Raw genomic sequence first — 14,480 nt, 5'->3', positions numbered from 1 at the left:
TCTTGGGATGGTCTGTCACTTTAAAAACGTGCTTGGAGGACGTAAGTTTGGACAGAGGAGAGCTGGTGTGGGTGAAGAGTCAGTATTTTCCCTGAACCTGTTAAGAGGGGGGAAAAAACAGCCTTTCCAAGGAGGCTTTGAGGAAGAGGGAGAAGAAGTAGCTATACAGAAGGAGGCTATACTGCATGCCAGTACTGAATAATCACAAAAAAATCCTGCTTTTCCGGTGCTGGACAAGAGCTCTAGAAGAGCAATAGCAGTGTACTGTGAGCCTGCATATGGCCATCAGATACTGCTCCCCTGTGTCCATTAGACCTAGGTGTACAAAGCTTGAGGTCACGTTGGAGCCCACAGGCTTTAAGCATTAGATTGGCAAACCATGGCCCTTGGGGATATATGTGTCTTCATGGGTGCCCAGACATGGATAGGCCTGTGAAAGCTGAGCCAGGGAAGCAGAAGTTTGCTGTAATTTGTGGCTATGGGAAATTGGATTTTCACAAAAAAAAATATTTTCTTGTGAAAAGTGTCCTCACGGGGAAAACAAACACCCATGCACTCACCTCCCCCAAAGCAAAACCTGCCTGGGAGAGGTCCCTGATCTGATTAGATGCCTTTGCAGTAAGTGCTTTGGAAGCACTAGTCAAGCTCTTGGGATTAAAAAATCTAGGTTTTTTATTTATTTTTGCTGAAAATGAAATATATTCTATTGGGAGAAGAAAGGTTTTCCAATCACACTTTCTGAATGTCCTCCAGGAGCTGCTGACTGTGGGCATGTGATGGAGTATTAGTATTGTTCTGGAAGTATGCTCCCCAGCCTTGCTTCAGAGGGCCTGGTTCCTCTCCCACTTCCCTGTCCCAGACCTGGTGGAGAGCCCCGAGGCAACCATGCAAGCTGACAGCCCCACTGCATTGAACTGGGCCCTCTGGCTCATTTTCCGCCTGGGGAATGTCTGCTCTTACCAGCATTTGTGACTGCTTCATCTGTCCTGGCTCTCGTGACACCTCAAAGATGTGCCAAGAGTTCTGGGAAGCTGCTCAGACCTGCCTCACATTATCAGTTTTGGGGACTTCCTTGGATAGGGAAGGAGGGAGCACATCCCATGTATTGGCTACCAGATGTCCTCGTCCCAACCTTTCACTCCACAGAAGCCCTCATACTGCAGAACTAATTGAGATATCTCCTGTCTTTCCAGCTGTAAACCAATGGTGGAGATCATTTCTGGGAAGTGCTGTAAGAAGTTGGTTCATTATGCTGAGCAGCTACATCCCATCAGTCACAAATGTTTTGTTTTCATCTCTAAGTAGCTGAAGAAGTGTGTGCCTATCAGTAAATCTCCATCATTCCAACTGCAGCGTGTTTCCTCAGATAAGGGTGCTGTGTAATGGCAATTATGTTTTCATTTGTTGTGAGAAAACTTAATACGCAGAGTGGCAGAAATATTATTCATCCTCTGTTAATTATGAGCTACTTACTGTAGCGAATCATGCAAAAACAAAAAATGCAATCAAATAAAATAAAAGGGAAATGGCTTGAGTGCATGCCTTCATGCCGTGTGGAATTAGCTCCTGCAATGCTCTGTCACTAATTATCAGTTAATAATGTCTAGCTGGCTTGGGTGTGACCTTGCTTTCAGCACTGCAGTGGCAGAATTCCCTGTGGAGACGGGTGCAAGGACCCATGTGTGGGCAGAGCCAGGGGGATTGTGCTCTAGGAGTGCCCAAATGAGTGAGCAGCAGACCTGTGGGATGGGGCTTGCGGCTAATCCTACTCCTGTGTATCCTGCTGTGGGAATACGCTAACTCCACTGGCTTCAGTGGAGCTGTAGAGAGAGTCAAAGCAGAGTTTCAGCAGAGTCATGGAGCTCAGACCATTGCATTTTTTACTTTGCTGTTTTTTCCTCTGCTAAGCTTTGGGATATACCAGTAAAGAAAACCACAGGATCATTCTACAGGGCCTAGGGCCTTGCCAAGGAGCAGGGGGCTGTCTGTCTATGCAAATCCAGAATCAAGTAACTGCCACCCACAGACATGTGGTCCCACATGGTCTAGCGGTTAGGATTCCTGGTTTTCACCCAGGCAGCCCGGGTTCGACTCCCGGTGTGGGAAGAATTGTATTTAATACGATGCCTGTTTTTAGGCTCCCTTAGACAAGAAAAATAATGACCTGCAAGTCCAGTGGAGGCCACCAGGATGGTCAGGAGTGGAGCATATCATGGACCCTGAATGCTGGGTCTCTTCAGCCTGGAGAAGAGAAGACAAAAGATAAAACTAATTGCTTTCTTCAACCACCTGATGAGAAGGTGTAGAGAAGGAGTCAGGCTTTTTTCTCTGAGGTGTGCAGTGGAAGGATGAGAGGCAACAGACACAAGTTGGAGAAAGAGAAGTTCTCATTAGGTATAAAGAATAAGTTTATCACCAGGTGGGCGATGAAACACTGGAATGGGGGGTCAGAGAAGTTGTGGGGTCTCTGTTCTTGGAGATATTCAAAACTCAAGTAGACAAGCCCTAAGAAACCTGTTCCAACTAGACCTCTTTGGAGCAAGAGGTTGGACCATAGACCTTCAGAGGAACCTTCTGACCCAGATAGTTCTACTACTCTCAGTCGCTGGTTTCATGAACCAGCCAGCAACTATCCCTTTACAGCTTGGGTTCTCAACCATCTAGGAAAGCTATCCTAGTATCATGAGACCTGACCATGGCCAAATAGACAATGGGAAACAGAGGAACTCTGATGACTAGAGACAAGGTCATGGGAAAAGCTTGTGGCACATGTGGGATGGGACAAGGCAGGAGCAGACAGGAATGGAGAAGGATGGGAACAAGGACGGGTCAGAGTCTGAAACTCCCAAACTAGGGGAAATACCAGGGATGTGTGGCAGTGCTGGTGAGTTGTGATCACAGCCTGTGACTTGTGCTGCAAAGTGGGATTGCTCCTCTTACCCAGCCATCCTTTGGCTGGGACTAGTGTTTCAAAATGTTCTTTCTTGGAAGGTGTTAGAATGGTTTTAATTTCCCTAGGGACAAGATAGAAGGTTCTTCATCGCAGTGAGCTGCCTAAGCTCTCTTCACCTCTCTAATGACCCAGAGGATGGCTCTGCTGTGATACTGGATTACCTTAGAAATCAGTGAGGCACCAATCTGTCTTGGAAGCAGTGAAAATTACCCCAAAACATTTATTTGAGATGGCAAAGAAGACTTCTTTGAACAAACTATCAAGGAAGTAAGGCTGGAAACACTGCTTCCCTGATGGAGCTGCTGTTGTGACAGCGTATCTGTACACTCTGCCCCTGCAGCTACCAGATCAGTTACACCAGGCCTGTAAAGCACTTATGCATGAGTATAAATTTGTCCTGTGGGTGAGAGAAGAATGAAGTAACAAGGGTGCAATTTGTACAACAGCTCAGCACCGAATGAGAATTGTTGGTAATGCATTTTTGAGCACTGTAAGCTTAATAGCCTGACACAATGCAGCAAGCACTTTAATTCTCAAAGCAAGATTTTTTCCAAAAAGTAATAAATAGCAATTGTAACATCTCTAAGTGAAAGATCACCATAGATCTATACCATATCTAATGAGAAACTTCCTTCTGAGCTCATACCAGCATATATATAAGAGGAGGGAGGGACTGTCTCGATTTTACCTGCCCTATAAGCTAAATATATATATATGTACATAAAGGACAACACGAGATCTCTATCTGATACCTCTGCACAGTGCTACAAGGCCTGGATAGTTCAGAATTCTATGACACTGTTGAATAACTTTGCCTTTGTCATGTAAGTATTTCCAGCTGAGTTGCTCAGATCATAGTAGAGAACACATCAGACCTATAACTCTATCACCGAGTACATGCCCTAAAAAAGACACAAGTTGCAAACAATGTGATTTGAGTCATTTGAATAATGACGAAATTCTTGCCTACTTGGACCTTTTCAGGAATGACCAGGAACAGAAAAAAAGAAGTGAGATTCATTATCTCATCCTTCAGTTGTGAATTTTTTTTGCTCAGCTCCGCTGCTGGTATTGAAGGAGCAGATGCTTCCTTACTGTGCAGAAACCCATCGTGTGAAACAGTATTTTAACAGCTTTATCTGATATTTTATATCTCACTGTCAAACACAGCAATGATTCCACTTCTATTTGGGTAAGTAATCTGAAAAGAAGGCAGCAATAATCTCTCAGGAGAGCCAGGCACGGGACTAATTACTCCAGCTAGAGATTTGTAAAGACACATTTTCAGTGCTGGGATTTTATCATTCCACAGGGTAATTAAAAGACAACCCTATCAAAGGAAATTCTACCATCTTAAATATTCTTTTTCCTCTATGAAGAATAACCCTTTCCAAGCTCAGCCTTGAGATCACTTCATTTTCCAGTAGCATGTCGTGGCTCTTCATGATTCTTGCCTCCCAGCCAGCTCAAGCAGTGAAAATACCATGCTCAGGAACTTATAAAGGGTGGGCAGAGAAGCAGCTATTTCTGTGCTGCCTCTGAATGACAGTGGGAAGGAAGGAGTGAAAGATGCTGTGAACTTGCTTTCTTGAGGCCAAACCCAGGAAGAAATTATCTGGCCATTGCAGAGGTTTAAAGAGACACGTCTCCAGGGTATGTTGATCAGATTGTCAAGTCCTATATATTGGAGTCCTGCCTGAAATTCAGTTCTTCGGTGAAGCACTTACTGAAATCAGAATTAAGAAGCCTGTTTATTGCAGTGGGTTATGGATCAGCCACCTATTGAACTAGGGTCCATGTCTCGGGAACAGAAATAGTGTTCGTGGCTGGAGCAGAGAATAGTTAATGTGTGCTCTTACGCACAGAGGTTGCCCTTAGGCCATCTTCTGTACACCCATGTGTGGAGCAGTCACTGTCCGGTGTGAGGAATATATTACTGCTTAGATGATCCTCTTGAAGTTTGCACTGTACCATGCTTTCTGCACCAGGCTGGCTTGGTACAACAAGCAATGATGGTGACATCCTGCCAAGGTGACAATGGCAGCATCTTTCACCTCCTTTAGAGTCACATCAGAAGAGCAATGAAACCTGGACTCATGGAAGGATTATCTTTCTTCAACGGGTTCCTCTCTTGAATGGAGGCAAGGTATAAAGCAGAGTTCAAAGGTGAACGACTGGCAGAGGGGACATAGGCATATTCATAAATGGCATGGAAGGACAAGTTACAGTCAGGGTTAGATTTTTCTTTATCCAAACAGGTTGATCCCCACTAGGCGAACAAAAGTCAACTCATCTAATATCCAGACTTTCCTTCACTGGCTGCTTCTGCGTTTTCCAAAAGGCTTTGGGCCATGTGCTCCTCGGGGTTACTTTGAAAATCCAAGCATGGGCATTGTCTCGGTGGGCACTGCATCTCCCCCAGGGCAGCTGGGGTGCTTGTGGACAAGGTGATAACAACATAGGATGGTCCAGGTAGGTACGGAGAGCACATCAGGATTGCCTACTTGATGCCAGGCCAGAGCAGCATGGGGCCTCTTCTGCTTTGTCCTGTGTCCCAGACAGCCCTTTCTCCATCCTTTTCAGGATGGGTTCAGACTTGCTCTCTTTTAAAAAGAGTTTTACGTCCAGATCTAATTTGAATGAAAGCAAAGATTTGGAAGTTAAGGAGTTAATTTTTAGAGAGACTAAAAGTTTGGAGCTGCCTTAAGTGTCCTTGAGTAGAAAAGGAAAACACTGGCCATAGTTTGAGAACAGGGCACTGCACCTGCACCTGGTCTTGTCTTCAGCAGTCCTTTCTCGTCTCCTTAGTGCCTCTTGACATATACTGGGAATGGGAGTGTGACAGGCCAGTGAGACTGGTGTGACATGTGTAATGAGAATGAAGTATTATAAAAAGCAATGATATCACAAAATTAGCATCACCCAACTGCCTGTTCCTTAGCATCCTGTCAAATTCATCTTTATCTGGGTATTGTTTAATTGCTAATTGTTATATTTATTTATTTTTAACTTCCTGTGAGCATGTAGAAATGTAAATTTAGCATTAGAAGATAACTTAACAAAGGATTCTTTTTTGGAGAGATTCACTATTCATATTACAGCTTTCAGGGCTTTTTCTCAGGATGGGAAATTTTTAGGCTCCAGCTGTGCCAATTCCAGCCAAACTGTAGCAGATGGCAGTTAAAACTGCATGGCAAAAGAGGCAGTTGCCAGGTGGTTCAATGCATGGGGTTTGCTTTGCTGAGCTCCCAAGTTCCCTTCCACCAGCACCCCGCTTTGCTCAGCCCTTGCTACCCCCTCGCTGCTTCGAGTTTCTCTCCCCACTGCACAGATCACTTCTCAGACTGGGGCTTATTGCAGATACGACACCAGGTTTTCCTAAACCTGGGTACCAAAGAGCTTCTCAGGCTGCAGAGGGGGGACTTCATGGCATGAGTTTGTTTAACTGTTAAAAATTATAAAGGGACCCTCTAGGACCCTCTAGGAATATATGACAACCTCTTGAGCTGAGCTGACAATCTCTTGAGCTGAGTTCAGGTCTTATGAAACATCAGTGATGACTGTGGAAATGCACTTCACCATCAGCCGCAGGCAGAGCATCAGCACTGGTGTGTCCCAGCACAGGGCTTCTCCCACCACTTTCTGGATTTTCTGTCTGATTTTAGGACTGGTGAAATTGGAGGGCCTCCACATTCCCATGGGCGAGTCAAAGTTTCTGGAGGAAAAGTAAAATAGCAAATGGAGATGAGAAAGGCAGCACAAGCTTCCCATTTACACACTACTCTGGTCAGGCCAAAGAGCCTCAGCGCAAACAGCACTGAGTTTTGGCCACTTACTTTTTTTCCCCCAAATCAGTATTTAGAAATTCTCTCATCTTTCTGTGAAGATGATTCCTTATCTCCCTCTTTATCTGCTAGAGAATTCTCTGATCAACGGGAACTTTATGCTAGAAATGGTCTAATTAAGGAAAATTAGCATTTTATCATATAATACTAGCATTTAATCCTATATTCATGCAGCCTGCTTTAAATATACTCCCTGCACGTCCTTTACTGTAACTCTCTCATGCTATGCCAGCTCCACTCTGTTTTTATCTATAAGGAATTGAGCTCGTACCTGTGACAGGTGCAGTGTGTATTAAATCTTTTGATCATCACACAAACCACTCATCCTGATGTCCTTTAATCTAAGCAATGCAAAGAAAATCCTATGCACTAGCTTTATGCTTCTTCCATCTCCCTGAGTTTAAACAGGAGGCTCCGCAGCTACAGATCAATGGCCCTAAATTGTTTGTCTTTAACTTAGGTGGGTTTAAAGGAAAGCTGCTCAGCCCAGCTGTCTGAAAGTTCATAAGATGGGAAGGGCTGCATGTTGTCTGGTGATGAGGGAATTTGAGTTATCTTTGAAACTTGGTTTAGTTTTTACAGCAGTCAAGTAATTAAACAGGAGAAAAAATCACAGCAAATCACTTACCTGCTACATTTTTCATATCTTTTGTGCTGTTATTCTGACGTTGGTAGTGAAATTCTTTAATTTATCAATTATTAAGAATTTCTGTAATTCACAAATGTAGTTGAGATTTTTTTCCCCTCTAAGAATAGTTCTTGAATAATTTGTGAGTAATAGTCGATATTCAAATATTGCTAATGGTTCGCATGGGGGGTGTGAGCCATCTGTGCATCAGTATCTCTAGACCGGCTGGTTCTGGGATCCACCCAGTAACACATAAACAGGGGGATGGGAGATCCCACTTAATGCAATCAAACACATATCAAAGCCCACTCCTGGTGAACTGTCTGGTCTAATGTGACCTGGGTATGTGAGCTTCTGTGATGCACTGCTGTGGGGAGAGAAGAGGGAAGTGTCAGGGGACTGAAATCTGCTTGCCCATGCCAGTGAGGATCTGGGGTCTGTCGTCCTCGTGGTCGCTCACTGTGGATGTAATCCCTGGGAATGAAACCTGTTCCCTCTCACAGTGCAGGGCAGGGAAACACCAGTTAAACTCAAACATAAAGTTTTACTTTTTGACACTTTCCTGCAGGTCTTCAGACAGCTGGGAGGCATGAGAAAGACTTTCCAGCCTTTGGTGATTGCGTGGACTCTGGGCTCTTCTAAACTTGACTACCATCATGTTTCTACCTCCTTTCGCAAAGCACTGGGCTTCGTCACCAGGGCAGCCCCTTCCAGCCTGACAGTCCTGCCGGATGGAGGAGGAAGGGGGTAATCAGTGATGTGGATGTAGCATTTCTGTGAGTTGTGCTGCCTGAACTGAAGCAGGCTTATAGCATCTCCTGAGCTTTGGAGAGCTGGCCTAGCTGAGGGGGGAAAGCAAATGGCAGCGAGGCGAACAGCAGCCTTCCTGCCCTGCTCTGATGGAGAGCCAGAGAGTGCCAGCTTGAAGGGCAAAGACTCGCCTCTTTGGGGGGCGTAGACCTGCTGACCCTCGCGCAGCCACGAGCCATGGTCAGTGCTAGTGACCCTCTGTGCCATGGTGCAAGGACACAGCTGCATTAAGCCCACAGGCACCAAAGGCCTCGCAGAAAAGCTTTAAAGTAGTAGCTGGGTACCAAGGGATCCCCAAAGGGAGGTGCCATCAGGTATCTCCATGCAATCATCGTATTTTGCCTGCCCAGACAAGTGTGCACGGAAAGCAGGTCCTCAGGCGCCTGCCTAGACTGCTGGAAATGGGACCCACTGTTTTATTTTATAGTTGACTAAAAGGTTAATTTCAAATTTAAAAACACCACGACTATATTTATATACTTATATACTGTCTGTGAGTAGGGAGACAAGTTTCTCACTTTGAGACTAAAATTTATTTTTCTAGAAAAGAAAAGAAGGTACCAGTCCCTTTAATACTGCCATCAAAATGTTACAAGAAAATAACAAAACCCCTCCTTGCTATGCAAAATACCAGAGTAACCTTTTTTCCATTACAGTGGTCACAGACCATTTTGCTCTTCAGTGGTGACAGGGGACCATTAGAATACAATCCCTGATGCCTGCATATCATAATGAAAATCATATTTCTTCCTGAACTGGTACATCAATTGTCTTTTTAGCAACCTGGGAAGTGCAGCTGTATGCAAACCAGTGAATGGTCCTTCACTCTTAATCTGTTCTCCTGCAAGATAAGTGATAACTTCTTAATGTAACTTTCCAGTCTGGTAAATAAGAAGTAGCTACAACATGATCCTGTGCTTTAAGCAGAATCATGTTCCTGAGGCTGAGTAGCTACGTGCTGTATTAGCCAGAGCAGGAAAACTGGTTTGGATAAAATCAGAGCACCTCTCTCTCCCTCCCTCTCTCTCTCTCTCTCTTTCTCTCTCTCTCTCTCCAGCACCTGTCTGAAAATCTGCAAACCAACCTATTTGCATTTCTAAAATCATGTGCTGCTGGAACACAGGCCTATTATAAAACCAGCAGCAAGGCTCTGTCCCAGCTCATTCCTGCAACCTAGGCACGTGTGAGAGGGATGGATGAAGGGTGTAGGGATGAAGGGTGCTGGCAAGGAAGAGAAGAGCCAGGGGCTGACTAGCACATAGGCAATGCAGGAGAGAGGCGGACACGAGCAGACCTGGCAGCTCCCTCCAGCTCTTTCCCTGAGAGACCTCCCAGTGGAGAGGTCCTTGTAGCACAAGTCCACCTGCATCAAGTACTCCTGATTTTTTTTATCTATGACCCGTTCGCCTGCTCAGTGTGGTGCTGTGTATTCACCGTGTCACTGGCTGCACAAAGTGCTACGTACCTGCTCTGGGGCATCTAGTGTGTCCTGAAGCAAGGTGAGACCAGGGTCGGAGCTGGCCTTTCTTGTCCAAGGGAGATGGGTGAAATCATGAGGCCAGGCAGCAGGCACCTTGCAACACACCACAGAGATCACAAGCCATGGGTGCACACACACAAGTGTCCATCCATCTATTTGCATGAATTGCAAACTGAGGAATTACATTTCACTTATACAATACAAATGATTAAATCAATAAGAATGAGCTTCAAAGGACATTTCTGGCAACAGCGGATGTTCTCATGTGCTGTGCATAGATGTGTCCATCAGTCAAATCCCCGCACATTGCACCATCTCCTTCGGGACAGTGACACCAACGCAGCTAAAGGACAAAACCCACTCTGTACATGAGCATCATCTCACTCCTACAGCTCAAACTGAGGAACCAGGAGAAGAAATTTGAAATAAAAACTGGAGACATTTCCTTAAAAAAAACGTAGCTGGCTGACTTCAGAAAGATTTTCCTCTTGGAGATGTTATTTTTCTGTTTCCATCTTTTTTACTGCCCCAAATCTGCATTTTTTTAATTGAAAAAATGCAATATTTTTCTCTAAAAACTCCTGTGTGGTGCTAGGCAGCAAGCCCTTGAGATATGCCCAGAGTAAGAAGCCAGCAGAGAAGTAGGGCACTGGGCTTTCTGCAGCCACTGCCACACACACCGGCCCAGCTGCAGCTCCTGCTGCTGGGAGCTGCGTGTGGTGCTTGTTACCTGTCCTGAGAGTGCAGGAAGCCCAGGCGAGGTGCAAATCCGTGTTAACTGTAACAACAGTTGCAATCACCTTCCCAGGCAGAGATGCGCAAGTGCGTTTGTGCATCTGAGCCTTCTCACCGTCGGGGTCTCTGGGGGGCACCCCACACTCCTGAACGCGTGAACTCCCCCAGCAGCCAGTCTTGGATCCTCCATAGAAATCTCTTTAAAAGACTTGCAGGCAATCCCCGTCTGCACCCGTCATGGAGGAGAAAGGAGACATCCTCACCCAGGAGCCTGGTCAAAAAAGACCTGAGGTTTCCTATGATCCCATCTACTTTGGTGCTGCTGCAGCCCACAGAGATCTGGGGAAAGCACAGACCCAGCTAAGCTGTCACTCAGCTCACCAGGCAGTGAACACGAGGCGAATTTCCAAGGAACTTTGTTCCTTTAACTCCTCAGACAGCCCCAGCTCCCCCATGGCTCTGGTTTTGCCCAGGGTGGGAGTGTGCCGGTCCCTTGATGCTGAAGCAGGTTGTGCTTTCTTCTCTCTTTCTTTTCCTCCTCTTGCTCATGTGCACAGGGAACCTCGAGGAACGAATAATTCAATCTGTTGCCAGATTGCCAAAGACTTTAATGAAAGCGCTATTTATTTAGTGTCGTCTGATACCACATCTACAGTGACAAGGCGGGGGACTGAGTAATAACAGGTCTGGAAGGAAAGCGCAGAGAAGAGAGTGCCACCAAAATAGGAGCGATCTGTGCTCCAAAAATATATGATTTCAGTTTCTAGTTTAATTAGAATTTATTTTTAAGCAGGTTTTCATCAACTAATGAAACAACTGTCATTGATGAACTACTGCTGGGCAGACTCGAGTAGATTTTAATCTGCAACCAGCAGCTCAGGCAGCTAGTGTGAGAGGAGCTGGAGGAAAGTCTATTAGAGATAGACATCAATTTAAAATTTCTCATCTTAAGGCAGTATTGATGCAGAGAGGAAACCGTTACAGAGTATTACAGAATAGAGAATTATATCATTAGACAACTGATCCAGATTCAAGGCTCACCTTAAGAACTAAATGCTGTTGTAGGCAGCTCGTTCTGTTAACTGCTTAAAGGGGGTTATTTCTTACCAGATAATCATGCCTTGAACGTTCATGCTGTGTATGGTGAGGGTTTTGGAGATCAGTGGCAAACGTCCATCCGTAGCCCCAATGGGCACCCACAAGTTTCCAGTCGCACAGCTGGTTTTGATTTTAAAAGTCCTGCAAACAATCCAGGCAGGTGATGCCTGAGGGAGGATTGAAAATGCCCCCAACAGACCCAGCTGCTGTGTTGCCTGGCCACCCTGCAGGACTGGATGCCAGGTTGCTTTACGTCCCGGTGCAGACATGCAGCACCGCTGTCGCCATCTTGCTGATGGGGAAACTGAGGGCATGCAATCCCCCACGTCGCTGCGCTCGGTGATGGATGGGGGGTACCACGCTCTCCAGACAGCCCTTCGCTGCGCAGCCCTGAGAGGTGTCAGAGCCTCGACGCTGCCCGAGAGGCACTGCAGCCAGTGGCACTGCTGGCCTCCTTCCACCAGGCTGGGACGAGGTGCTGCTGGTCTGTCCCTTGGAGCAGCCCTCCAAGCCCAGTTACCCTCCGCAAGCAACCTTTGCACCAGCAGTGAACAACCCAACCGCGGCAGGGCAGGAGCCTTTCGCCCCAGCCTTTGCATGGATGTGCAGGATGCTCGGAAGCACCAGGTGAAGGAGACATGGGTCTTGTCCCGGGGCAGCCCTGGGACTGTCACATGGCAGTTTCTGAGGCAGATCCAGACAGAATCAGGGCAGGAAGGGAAATCTTTCAAAGGATGTTTGACACAAGAGAATTTGTTTTTACCTCTTTCCTTTAAAAAGCAAAGCAAAGTAAAACAAAACAACCTAGGAAATTGCATGCATGCTTTTGGAATGAGAAACTAGCTCAGGGTCATCTGTGTTTATTTCCAACATTTTATCTTATTTCCATGTGCATTTTTTCAAAGCAAAGCTCTTTTTTTTCCCTTCCATTTAGTCTGCCCAGCAGCCTGCGCTCTGGAAGGTGAGCTTAGCGCGGCACTGTCATAACAAGCCATATTCACACAGCAAAGGCATTTCTCCTTCTCTGCAAGAGGTTCTCTCCTTCCCAGTCCACTCACACTCCTCTGTGCACTGGTTACCATCCTGGAGAGCAATCAAGATGCAAACAGGTCCAGCATTATTTAGGAACATACTGGTGATCCTCATATTGAGGCGACACCGTTTTCTGTTCTTATGCTCAAAACAAGTGTGAATATGGGCAACCCTGAAATGGCCGGTGGGCTCCCAGGCTGGTAAGACTCTTTTTGGTTACTCCAGTCAATTCTGCTCTGGTTGGAGGAGGCAGAGCATTGGGAAAGTCTCCCATTTCCGGCCACTCTGCAGGAACGTGTTGGCAGCAGTTGGAGCTACCACGGACCAGTGAAGCAGGTACCGCAGCAGGGTGGGAGGATGATGACAGCAGGGACGTGGCCCAAGCAGTGACAGTGCCACAGCCGGGGAAATCCCGCGATGGGAAGAGCGGGAGCATGGCTTCTCCAGGCCATTCCGCCAGAGTCACCAGCCCTGATAGCTCCTCCAGCCCAAGCAGCCCATCTTGGGTGGGATTGAAGCAGCAGAGAACGATGCTTCATTTCCTCACCCAAACCAGTCCCCGGCCTGCCTGCCACCGGCAGGATCCCCAGCAGCCCTCCTGCCTGGCTCCCGGCAGGTCAGTCCCGAGAGCCATCGCCCGCAGCGCAGATGCATCCCAGGCTTGCACTGCTGCCCCTTCCCGCTCCCTTCTGCAAGCCAGTTTCAAGGGGAAAAGATCTGGGTGCTTTTTGTGGTTTTTTTTCAGTAGAGAGAAGGGAAATTTTATATTACGTGAGGTTTCTCTTTATTATTTTTCTGGAATGAAATGGAGTTTTTTGATATATCGAATATATTTAATATTCAAATGCCATGAATTTGCAGGATGGAGCAGACAGAGACTGCCTCTTGCGATAAGAGACATTATTACTGTTGTGAAGAATTCCTTTAAGATTCCATCTTAATCGTTCTGCTATTGAAATGGAAGAATAAAGTAATAAAATTAGATGTTTTGAAAAGACTTGATTAAAAAAGTAATTATCCTGCCAGCTTGTGGGTTTGCACTTCCTGCCAGACTCCTCCAGCTCAGTCCCCCTTTCTGGGCAGAGCTCTAGGAAGGGACGCACCGGCCGTGGAGCTGTCACTGGGCATTGAGCTGGGTCAGTCAAGTGAACAGCCCATGGGGGATGCCTAGTCCTGGACCAGCTGGTCAGCAGGAGCTCTGGGTTGCTGTCACCCTCAGCTTCCTCCAATCCCCTTGAAAGGAGTTTAAAACAAAACCCAAAACCTCACACCTTGGGGGGAAAGGCATGTTTCAGTGAGAAAAAGCTGTGCTTTTCTTCAGTTTGAGCCTAATAGTATTTTATTTAAAATTTCTTTCTCCCAGTTTGCTGGAGGCTTGGGAGCAACCTGCAGATCAGGATGTTGCCAGGCTGAGACCACTAGAGACCAAGTCCAGGAACACTAAGCCCAGGGTATCAGCAGGTTGGCACGTGGCAGTCTTGTGGGGCATCCTGCCACCCTGTCTAGTACAGGGTTATTGCGGGGAGCCAAGGCCATGCTACAGTCAGGCTCCTTACTCCAGCCTTTATACTGAAGGAAAAGGCACCTCTTCCTCCAGGCAGCCCTGTATTCTCCCTTTGCGGCTTCACCTGCCTGTTCAAGGAAGCATGCACAGAAGCCCTCTGAGGTCTGGTGTGCTGGGAGCATGCATCATATCTTACCTGAGAGTGCCTGGTGCCAAGGTGCACGATCTGCATGAGAATGTCTGGGCACCCCTATCCCCAGTGCCCTGGCATGGGGCTGCTCACAACCTGCTGAAGGTCCCAACCCTGCACACCTCAGACCAGCCCAGGCAGAGATTCCAGAATGATGCTCTGGTACCTGGGAATGGTGCATCCTCTCTGTGTAGGGGATGGGGTA

The 14,480-nt window shown here is 46.7% G+C and overlaps 1 non-coding gene across 1 annotated transcript; it reads left to right on the top strand.

Annotated features, from left to right (window-relative positions):
- Positions 1-2,034: 2,034 nt before the first annotated feature.
- Positions 2,035-2,106, top strand: TRNAE-UUC (transfer RNA glutamic acid (anticodon UUC)). The gene has a single exon. It is a non-coding gene; the product is annotated as a tRNA-Glu (tRNA).
- The last annotated feature ends 12,374 nt before the right edge of the window (positions 2,107-14,480 follow it).

The sequence above is a fragment of the Rhea pennata genome, chromosome 16 (genome assembly GCF_028389875.1).
Source record: "Rhea pennata isolate bPtePen1 chromosome 16, bPtePen1.pri, whole genome shotgun sequence".
NCBI classification, from domain to species: domain Eukaryota; kingdom Metazoa; phylum Chordata; class Aves; order Rheiformes; family Rheidae; genus Rhea; species Rhea pennata.
Note: the sequence above shows the minus strand (reverse complement) of the source record. Positions and strands in the feature narration are given on the sequence as shown.